This window comes from Prionailurus bengalensis, chromosome B4 (assembly GCF_016509475.1).
Source record: "Prionailurus bengalensis isolate Pbe53 chromosome B4, Fcat_Pben_1.1_paternal_pri, whole genome shotgun sequence".
NCBI classification, from domain to species: Eukaryota; Metazoa; Chordata; class Mammalia; order Carnivora; family Felidae; genus Prionailurus; species Prionailurus bengalensis.
The window spans coordinates 112,277,735-112,288,988 of record NC_057358.1 but is presented as its reverse complement, the minus strand read 5'-3'; the positions used below and the strand labels follow the sequence as shown (position 1 = coordinate 112,288,988).

The 11,254-nt window shown below is 37.6% G+C and overlaps 1 pseudogene; it reads left to right on the top strand.

Annotated features, from left to right (window-relative positions):
- Positions 1–1,957: 1,957 nt before the first annotated feature.
- Positions 1,958–2,056, top strand: LOC122474132 (annotated as a pseudogene).
- Positions 2,057–11,254: the final 9,198 nt, after the last annotated feature.

Sequence of the window (11,254 nt, the reverse complement as noted above, 5' to 3'; positions counted from 1 at the left end):
TTATAACAGAAATGGCCATATATATTTTTGATGCTTCTAAAAGCTTTTTATTTTCATCAATTTAATTTTTTTTAAATTAGTGTTAATAAATTTTTTATTTTCCATCCAAGTTAGTTAGCATATAGTGCAACAATGATTTTAGGAGTAGATTCCTTAATGCCTCTTACCCATTTAGCCCATCCCCCCTCCCATAATCCTTCCAGCAACCCTCTGTTTGTCCTCTATATTTAAAAGTCTCTTATGTTTTGTCCTCCTCCCTGTTTTTATATATTTTTTTTGTTTCCCTTCCCTTATGTTCATCTGTTTTGTATCTTAAAGTCCTCATATGAATGAATTCATATGATATTTGTCTTTTCTCTGACTAATTTTGCTTAGCATAATACGCCTGAGTTCCATCCATGTAGTTGCAAATGGCAAGATTTCATTCTTTTTGATTGCCAAGTAATACTCCATTGTATACATATACATCTTCTTTGTCCATTCATCTATCGATGGACATTTGGGCTCTTTCCATACTTTAGCTATTGTTCGTAGTGCTGCTATAAACATTGGGGTGAATATGTCCCTTCAAAACAGCACACCTGTATCCCTTGGATAAATAACGACTAGTGCAATTTCTGGGTCATAGGGTAGTTCTATTTTTAATTTTTTGAGGAACCTCCATACTGTTTTCCAAAGTGGCTGCACCAGCTTACATTCCCACCAATAATGCAAAAGAGATCCTCTTTCTCCGTATCCTCACCAACATCTGTTGTTGCCTGAGTCGTTAATGTTAGCCACTCTGACAGGTGTGAGGTGGTATCTCATTATGGTTTTGATTTGTGTTTCCCTGATAAGTGATATTGAGCATCTTTTCATGTGTCTGTTAACCATCTGGATGTCTTCTTTAAAAAAGTGTCTATTCATGTCTTTTGCCCATTTATTACCTGGATTATTTGTTTTTCGGGGTGTTGAGTTTGGTGATACGATATTTAATTGCGCATTCCATTAGGGAGCACTATTTGAGCATATACCAACATGTATAATCACTTACTTATAGATTATATACATATTCTACTGTACCAATGGATTGTGTATATTATATAAAAAAATAGAAAAAATGTGAATAAAATGAGTCAATGTATTTTAAAGGTCTTGCTAATATTAAAACTGTTTTGAATGTTTTGCTAATATTACCTATTATTTCAAAGCACTTACGGTAAACTTCACCTTCATGGTAATTAATATAAATATATATTTCAAATAGATATTAATTTCATTTTTTAACATATTTCTTGTGAGAGCCTGTTAGACTGTTACTGTTTATAATTCCTAATATGCCAGATAAAGAACTCATACAAGGAATTGAAAACTGCAACACAGCAATAACATAGAAACATCCCTATAGCGTAGCTCTCGCTCTTCCCTCAGGATCCGTCATTTGACTTAACATGTGACCTTCTGATTTATGGACCAAGTGAAGTTCCAGTATCAATGAGGACATGAATATTAATGAAAATATAATTAACAATTATAGCATTTTCTTTCTGTATCATTGTAAGTCACCTTGAGAATTAAGGCCTCATGAAGGATACCTTTAGTGAAGTGGGTTGAAAAGAGAAAGGAGCAGAGGAAAAAGAGACATTCCAGGTAGACTGGTATTTCAAGTGACTTGAAGAAAAGGAGGATGAAGTCTTACCTAGAAAGTCACAAATATCAAGGTAGTTTATTTGCTTCTCTGTATTTGCTCTTAAAATGGATACATCTTGAGTATGCTAAATACCAAATATATGCTGGTGGGAAAAGAACCAGTGGAGAGAGAGGAGAAAGAATACAAGAGAGGAGGAGGACAGATGAAGAAAAACTGAATGTAGGACCAGAGACTGAGCTATTGCAACATACAAATGAGAGCTTTCTTTCCACAATTAGGGGAGCAGGAGTAATACATGGAAACACCCCATCTAGAAAGAAACAGTCTGTGCTTGCTCGGCAGCACATCTACTAAAACTGGAACAGAAGATTAGCACAGCCCCTGAGTAAGGATGACACTCAGATTCATGAAGTGTTTCATTAAGAAAGAAAGACAGAGAAAGAGAGAGAAAGAAAAGAGAAGAAAAGATGTGGCCTGATTCATGCTGTGTCAGGCGCCGGAAATGAAAGCAAAAATAGATGAGTGGACAACAAAAAACCAGGATGATAATACAGAATCAGCACCACAGAAGAGATGCTGACCCTAAGGTGAATATCACAGTTTCTTAGTGTAAAATGACTCTGGAATGATTAAGGAACTCAGTGAGGAGGAATCTGTAGTTAAAGCAGAACCATCTCATATATTGACAATGTATTACCAATTAGTTTTTAAATTTGCAAATATCTACTTGCTGTTTACAATGTTCCAAAAAAAAAAAATGAGCTGGATGCTGAGGATCCAAAATAACAGAGAAATATGCTTTTGCTCCCACAGTTTACATTTTTCTTTTAATTATAGTTACTGTACATATGAATTATTTAAGAAACTACACGCAGTTAACTACCTCATAGTGTAAGATATCATTCTCAATTGAATCTTGTGTGTATGTCTTGAATGGAAAAGAAACAAAACAAAACAAGAACAGTGTTGAGTAGAAAGAAAAAGTGAATGGTGTGGACCTTACTGATTTTTTTGTAGTCACTATTAGATGCCGTAAGTGGGCAAATTGCTCAGAATAGTTCCTAAAACTCTATCATCCCTTTGACATTGGAATATACCAATAGCTGTAAGGACACAAACACAGCTCCTTGTTTTTTGAATGTCCTTTCTGTTTCTCCAGTATATCATTATAAAAAAAAAAAAAAACAGTGGGGTAACAGAAATAGAAATATATATAATCATGCTTCGTATATAAAAGAAACAGAGAATACATGAAGATAGCTAAGTTATTGACAGTATTATTAAAAGATGGTTTCAGAATTTTCCCTTCCTTTCAAGACTGAATTTTAAGGTTTAACATTTGTGGTTTGAGTACCAATCAATTTCATGGATACTGCAGTTCCAACTTCACATGCTATGTTGAAATGAAGGTTTGAGGCATATTATGGTTTCAAACAAATACCAAGGAGATAACAATACCTTCCTAGAGTCAACAGATCAATGTCAAATAAGGAGCACCACGGAAAACAAAATAAGGAATCTGGGAAAGATAAAGACAGAAGAAGCAGGCAGAGGCTAGACTGTTACCAAACGAAGACTCCCCCTTTCCAACCTTAACAGTCTTCCCAACTGTAGGAAGACAGGGGTGTCTTGGGTCCTGAATCACATTAAATCTATTGTATTTTGCAAAACGATTCTCTATTTCACGAAGCTCTTCAATGTAAAAGAAATATGAATTAATCTATGAAACATTAGCATTTTTTAAATCACTAGGAGCCTTTGCTAGAAATCATCACTGATTTTATATCAGAAGGAGGAAACATAATAAAGGATAAATAATTTGTCTAACAGTAATACTTATAAAATACTAACTCTTGATTAGTATTGAGGAATACTTGGGGCAGGAGAGAAAAAAAGAACAAGTCATTATACATTCAGAGAAATTACTTTGATAAATTTATTTTTTTCTTCTTATGGTAATATTGGCAGCCATAATCATGTAAGCTCCGAAAATGAGAGCATTCAGTTCAACAAAATTACCCTGATTAAAATGGATATGCAAGAAATGTGAAACTACATGTTGTAGGAAGCATCCCTGTTTGTGTATAGGAATTATGTAGCGGTTTATATAAACTGGACAATATATAACGTGTGTCTAAGAGGCTCACAGCTCTGCTGTTGAAGTGCTACTTTGCACAGAAGCTCAGCCCACAGTGCTGCGTCCTCTTAATGACCTACACTCTTCAGAATGCAGCTGCCAAGACAAATGAAAGCACAGGATTTGGATAAAAACCCACATTCGCTTTCCAGCTGTGCCTCCCTGACCCATCTGGAAAATAAGAAAACTGTCCTTTATAAAGCACTTTGCAGTCTGACGCTTCTCTGTCATTTCTATCTCACCATCAGGATATATCAGTGTATTTACAGATTGATGGATTACAACACCGGTAAGAAGTAAACTACAACCAGGGAGCCCAGAAATAATTAAGATCATGGAAAAGTTTGAAGCAAATGAGATTGGTTTCCTGAAATCACACATGAAAATAACTTCTGTTACTACCTGCAAGGGCTTCATACTTTTTTATGTGACCTCCTGTTGCTGATCTGTTTTCCTAGGAATGTGGGGAGCCTGGGTTTAGCGGTTCCAGGAGTTGAGTGTTGACTGGGGGAATGGGGGAGGGGAAATAAACTTTTGGCTGAAGAACAAAGGGGGATTGATGCTCGGGTCCCAGTTGAGGGTGTGGGAAGAAAGCAAAGTCGAAACATTAGGTCTAAATGGAGGGTGGAGTCCAGAGACCAGACATCAGGAAAAGCCTCAGGAATGAACAAGTAAAGCAGTCAAAGCAGGTTTGCAAGGCAAAACACAAGACAGATTCTGGACATAATGGATCCATGGCACTGGAATTCTTTGTACTGTGCCATAGTAGATCCCATGGGTGGGTGGGAATCATGAAGCTAACCTGCTCTTACAGCTCTAAATACTTGATCGCCTCCTTAGATACGAAAGTCTTAGAAATACAAGGTAGGAATAAAACAAGTTTTACAGAAAATAGTACTATTAAAAGAAATCTAATTTTCAAGCAGAAAAAAAAAGAATTTCACCTTTAGATGCTAAAATTAAGTCTCTGAATTAGTCCATGTTTAATAAATCAAATGTTGTCTTGCCTTAAAAAAAATTACTTATTAAAAAAGTCATTTCTTCCATGTTTATAGACATCAAAATGTATTTATCATCTTGCTACATCCTAGGGAACCTTACGCCTCTTCTGCCAATGGAGATAATGCTTGTTATTGCTATGGCCTGCTCATAACATAATGGTTTTATTAATCAGGATAATAGGTTATACATCAATAACAAATTAACCCTGAAATATCAGTTTCCAACACAGCAAAAGTTTATTTCTTCCTCACATTACATGTCCACAATCAGTCAACAGAACAGCAGTTCCGTTTCATACAATCATGTAAGGAGAGGCTGACAAGATCCTCTCTCTGGAGCATAGTGGTGGTCATGATAGGAGACAAGACAGATTAGAGAAATTCAGAGGTTTTTCATTGCCTCAGCAATGAAGTTCACACATCACACCCATGCACATTCCATTGGCCAGAGAAATTTTACTGCTCTCACCTAACGGAAGGAGGTTGGAAACTTTAATTTTTCCTAAACAGAAATGGAAAGGAGAACTGGGTATTTGTGAGTACTAGTAATGCTTACTATGTTTGATATTTTAAAAACAATCATAAGATACTGGAAAAGCACCTTCTGGGAAAAGGGAAGGACATAAGAACAAACAAACCAACAAAAAACTGGGGACATGTACATAATTAAGAAAGAACAACCAAAGGATCTTAATAGTAATTTGAAATTAGGGTATTTCAAGCATTCCATAAACGTACAGTTACTGCACATTAAGGTTTCCTTTAGATTAAAAAAAAAAAAGTAATTGGGTCTAGGAAAAGTAGGATTTTTTTTTAACAAGATAGGAAGGGATTATGCTTTCTGGAAACTAGTGAGACCAGAGATAACATACAGAAGCTAACCTCTAGATGGAGCACACTAATGAAGTCTCAAAAGAGAATTAAGTCTATGCACATGTTCAGAACACCATTAAGAAGCTAAAAGAATGAGCCTCGATGATTCCTTGATGATTTGAAATAAATATTGATTGAGAAGGCAGGAATTTTGAAGGGCAAAAAGGCTAAGTTTTAGGTCAGTATAGGACTTCTTAAAGTTTAAAGAAGGGGTCCTTGATGGTCCTTCTCTTTCAAGTTACCAGAAAGAAGGAAATGACCAGAAGAAACAAGAATAATTCTGATGAAAGGACAATAGGCTTGAGATTCAGAGAAAAAGAGAAGATAGAGAAGACCAGAAAGCTTAATCAGAAAAGAATTAACAGCACCATTGGACCAATGGGAATCTTCTGAACTTGGATTCAGAGCTTAGTCTAGACTCTGAATTCAGACAGAGTAAACGACTCAGGAAGGGGACTCTTTGACCTAGGTCCATTTGCATTTTCATGTAGACCAGAAAACTTATGATCAGTATTACTTTTAAGAGCCTTTCAAGCTTTTAATAATCCCTATTATTTGGAATTTTAAAAATCCTTTCTATTTCCTTGTATTTTTACAGTTAAAGCCTTAACAATCCCAGTGTTTTGGAAAGTACAGCTGCGAGGATATTTAAAACCCAGGCTGACTTGCAAGCAATGGCAGCCAAGAATGAGAATAAACAATCAAGATGCTTTAGTCCCATGGAAGTAAAGAGAAGACAAAGGGATCTAGGATATAGGTAGAAACTGATAGAAGACCTTGCCCTGCCTTAAAAGAATTTATTCAATGTAGGTGACAAGAGCAAGTATTGCTGGGATTTTCATTTCTTTACATGAAATCATCCACTGCTCCTGCAAGCTACGGCAAGGTTATCAGGTAGAGAGCAGTTCACAAATTGGGTCTATTCCCATCATGAACACTAGTGTCCATCACAGATATTCTAAGCATATTTTTATTCCAGTATTCAAACCACTGATTAAAATGTTAACTGGCCCACAAAGTAACCTCTATGGAATGCCATTTGTCGTGTCTCCCCAGGCTGACACTGAACCATTGATGATATTTGTCAAAATGAGACACTTCAACCAGCTGTCTCTTCTCACAGCACATTCACGCACAGTTGTTGGTGAGGAATTAAGACTGTAGCAGCAGGGACATTAAGGATTAGGTTTGACAGTTCAGTAATAGGAATGCATAGTTTAGCTTTGTCCAAGTCAGAATGCCTTCTGATTTTAGAAAGAGGATGATTTCAGTTAATGAAATTTAATTTGAAAAGAGCTAAGGATAAAGAAAGGTGGAAGGCATTTTAAATGACAAGACAGGAGAACATTCTTGATTGTTGGTCATTGCTCTTCAAAAAGCACATAAAAGAAATAGAGTGTTCAATATTTAACAAAGAATTAGATGGCAGAGAAAATAATGTTTATAAATTAAAAAGTCAGGTCAGCTTTTTGCCAGTGTTCAGAAGAGTATCTTGCAGGACACAATGGCTTCACTACATTAACTGTATTCCCAGAAAAAGGAATGTTAAGAAGGCAGATACTTTGTTTTACAATCACAGTGAAATCATGCTTAAAATGACTGTTGAGATATTCTACAATAGCATGTTTTGTTTTTCCAGCTTCCTAGAAATATGGTCCTATGATTGGAACAGATGTGCTGTTCAGCTTTCTCCTTGACCTTTCCAGAAGTCCTGTAATTCAGATCAGGTAGTGAACAGCTGTTAAAATAAATCTGTCCTTGAGCTTGTGGGAGGAAGATGAGGCCTCAGACACTATAGCTTCTGACTTCATTCCTGGCATCATGGTTTAGGTCAGAGATTATAAACTCAATAATCCAGAGAATATGTCAAACACTCTGACAATGTTGAGAAAAGCCCATCAAACACCCTTCTTCCTGGAGCGGGTGATAGAGATGGGAGCGGCACTGTAGTTAAATGGTGCAGTGAGCACATTATTATCTGGTGCTGGCAGACTTTGGGTTTTGGGATTGATATGCACCTTTTCAGCCCCAAGTGGGACTTCTATACAGCTCTCATTATTTTATGATGTTTTGGGGTGATCTGTGCAACCCTAATATAATGAAGAAAGAAATTCAAAGTGAAGAGAGACAAGCTCCTGGCTTTTGAGGCAAAGGCTTAACAAGCAGCCGTTTGAGGCACAGAGCCTGTGGTGATGGCCAGCAGCTGTACCGCAGGATGGAGCCCCAGGCTGTGCCCCAACCAGGGCACTTCCATCCTGGACCACATTCCAACACAAAATTGACGCTGACCTGACCGGACAGCCACTGGCTCCCTCAGTCTGGTAGCACATCCTCGTTAGAGGGTGAGGTGTCTTTAGACGAGGGTGCATCCACCCCATGAAGTGTATTTGGTAATGCCCTGAGCAGTATAAACAGTTGGTGGAATTTATCTCATTATTTGTCATCTCATTATTTTAAATTTATATTTTATATGCATTTTAAAGTATAAATACACGAGAATACTAGATTGCATATAAAATATTATACTATACTAATACTATCAACTTGGGGGTTAGGACTTCAACATATGCATGGGGGATGGTGGGAAGGGATGACAAACATTCAGACATAGCACACATATAATATTTTTTTATTAGTAGGGGCACATATAATAAAAAAATGTAGACGACCACTATTCTAGATTATACCCCTCCCCCAGCCACGTGTTCAAAAGAAGAAAACAAAGATTGGGAAGGCATTACTGTCACAGTTAACTCTATAAAAGCATTCAGATCAAACCCTTTAAGATAGTGATCAGACTAATGTCATCACTGGACAGAAGGAAGAAAAAAGGAGGGAGGGGAGAAATAAGAAATGAAAGTCTCTCAGGTGACATCTTTCTTTGATAGTAAATCTTTAAATAAAAGACCCAGACCAGACAGCTCACATTCTTCATCGTCACTTCCATGGCATACCCTGCTTACTTGGGTGTGGACCACATTACTCTCCAGTGAATAATCTGTTAAAGCCAAGGAATAGGATCTAGAGCAAAGGGTAGCATATGGGGAAGGGTGTATCTAGTGAGTAGAGGATACGGGGTACAGAGAATCAGGAAAAGAGTGTGGTCATCAAGTATGTTGCTAGCAAGATGTCAGGGAGCAAAGGACAAGGACACTGACCTTACAACGGAAAACATGACATCAAGTTCAAGATCATAGGTTGTAAGCAGGTGGCCCTTAGCCAAGTCTAGCTTACAGACATGATTTGTTGGGCCATAAGTCATTTATAAAATTTTGAAGTTGTAGATATTTATGGGAGATTTCACACCAAAGAAGGTCCACATTTCTAACTTCTCCTGATAAATGAGAGATCTAACAGCACTGGGTCAGTATTCCTAAATACCCCACCAGCAGCTGGAAATGAACTATGTTCCACTGGAGAGAGAGTAAAGCCTCTCACTTTTATATTACCGCCACCAGGACTGTTTCACACATCTACATTGTTTCCACTGTTATGGGTTCAGAGATGTAAGAATGACTTTTGGAAGAAGTCAAGGAGGCAAACAAAAAACCCTGAATAGTAGACTCATGTCATGTTTCCACCCCGTCCCCATTGCCTACCCTGCCCAAGGTCCTTGTTCTAGGAATCTGTGATGAGGAGGAATCTAAAGCAAACAGAACAGATGAGGTATATGCTCCTAACGAATTTATATTCTAGTTGAGAAAAATGGACAACAAATTAGTAAATACAGTTCTCAGTGATACTGTCTAAAATATTTTGAACGCGGGGCGCCTGGGTGACGCAGTCAGTTAAGCGTCCCACTTCAGCCAGGTCACGATCTCGCGGTCCGTGAGTTCGAGCCCCGCGTCGGGCTCTGGGCCGATGGCTCAGAGCCTGGAGCCTGTTTCCGATTCTGTGTCTCCCTCTCTCTCTGCCCCTCCCCTGTTCATGCTCTGTCTCTCTCTGTCCCAAAAATAAATAAACACTGAAAAAAGAAATAAAAAAGAAATAAAATATTTTGAATGCTATCATGGGCCAATGGCCGTTCTTTCTCTCATGTGGTATTCTTTTACACATATTAATTCCCATAGAAACCCATGATGAGGAAATAATTACATCGCATTTTTCAAATAGGAAATTGAGTCATGGAAATAAGCAACTCATATAAAGTCCCACAGCTAGTAAGTGAAGAAGTAATAATGGGCTCCAGCAGTCTGACTTCAGAGGCAAGGCATTTAACTCTTGTGCCACACCATTAAGTACTAAGGAGAGTGTTAAAATAGGCTGATGTGACAGGGCACCTACTTTAGATTTGGAAGTCAAGAAAAGAACTTTCTGGAAGTGACATTGAAGCTGAGATCTGAAGAATACAACCATGCAAAAACTAGAAGGAACAACTCATGTGAATGACTAAATTTGTAAAGAACTTGTTCATAAAAGCCCCATTTGAGTGGAGCAGTGTGGCTGTTAGCTTGACAGGAGAGTGAAAAGGACAGAGGAAAAGAACTGGAGAGGTGATATTGAAGACAAAAGCCCAGGCCATACTCCAGGATGTGGAGTTTCCATTTTATGACAGCTGGGAGCCAGTAGAGGATTAGAGATTGAGAGGGGATATAATCCAATGTGAATTGCAAAAACATGGTAATGCTCACATTTACCAGGGCTCTTTATAAAATGACCTTAATGTAAGTTTTTACCTTCCTCTCCTGTTGTTTCTTCATACAGTCTGTGCTCTAACTGAAATTCTAGGAGCTAGTGCTGTGCTAGAAAATAAACTCCGTGGAAACAAAGCCCTGATCTGTAGCATTTGCTGGTTTCTGTGGTATAAATACTTCCACCCTAGCTGATCTTATGCTATCAACAGTCTAACAATCAACTTGTAAAGTTCCTGAATATTTAAGAATCAGCTCTTGAGAGCCAGTTCCATAACTATACCCCAAATATTTTAACCTTCTGAATTCACAAGGCCTTTACGGCGTATGACTTTTCTATATTCTGTTCTCCCTGCCTGTAAAATTTAACCATTGCAGGGCTGTGGTTAAGAGCAAAACCTCTGGCTTCAGATGGACTTGGATTCAAATATCAGCTTTGTAAACCAACCACATGATCTTAGAAAAAGTTGTGAACTTCTTTAAACCTCTGTTATTCCATGTATAACATGGGAGTTATAGCAGTCCTTACTTTAGGATATTGTTACAGGAATCAAATGAAATAATATAACAAAAAGCACTTAGCAGAGTACCAGAGACATTATGTACTTCTTAAGCAACTTTATTTATTCGCCCATTGATCCACCATGGGTGCTAGCTAGGAGCTGAGAAAAGCTAGGAAGTTGGTAAAGTTTGCCATTAATAGCCTATCTTTTGAGTTAGGTCTCCTGCTGAGTTTACCCCCCCCCCCAAGATGCTTTCCAGGATACACATAAGAATCTTTTTCTCTCACGGGCTAAAGAAAGTTCTTAATGATATATGATGTATCTTATATATGATATGAGAACACACAGTAGCTTCAAGTATCAGTATCTATTTTGTAATAGAGTTTCTTGATAACAGGAAAGACTTCAAAACTCTGATGGTAGAAATTTCTTGTCACAGTATTTTTTTGATATTGGAGATTTTGTAAATTTTTCTACAC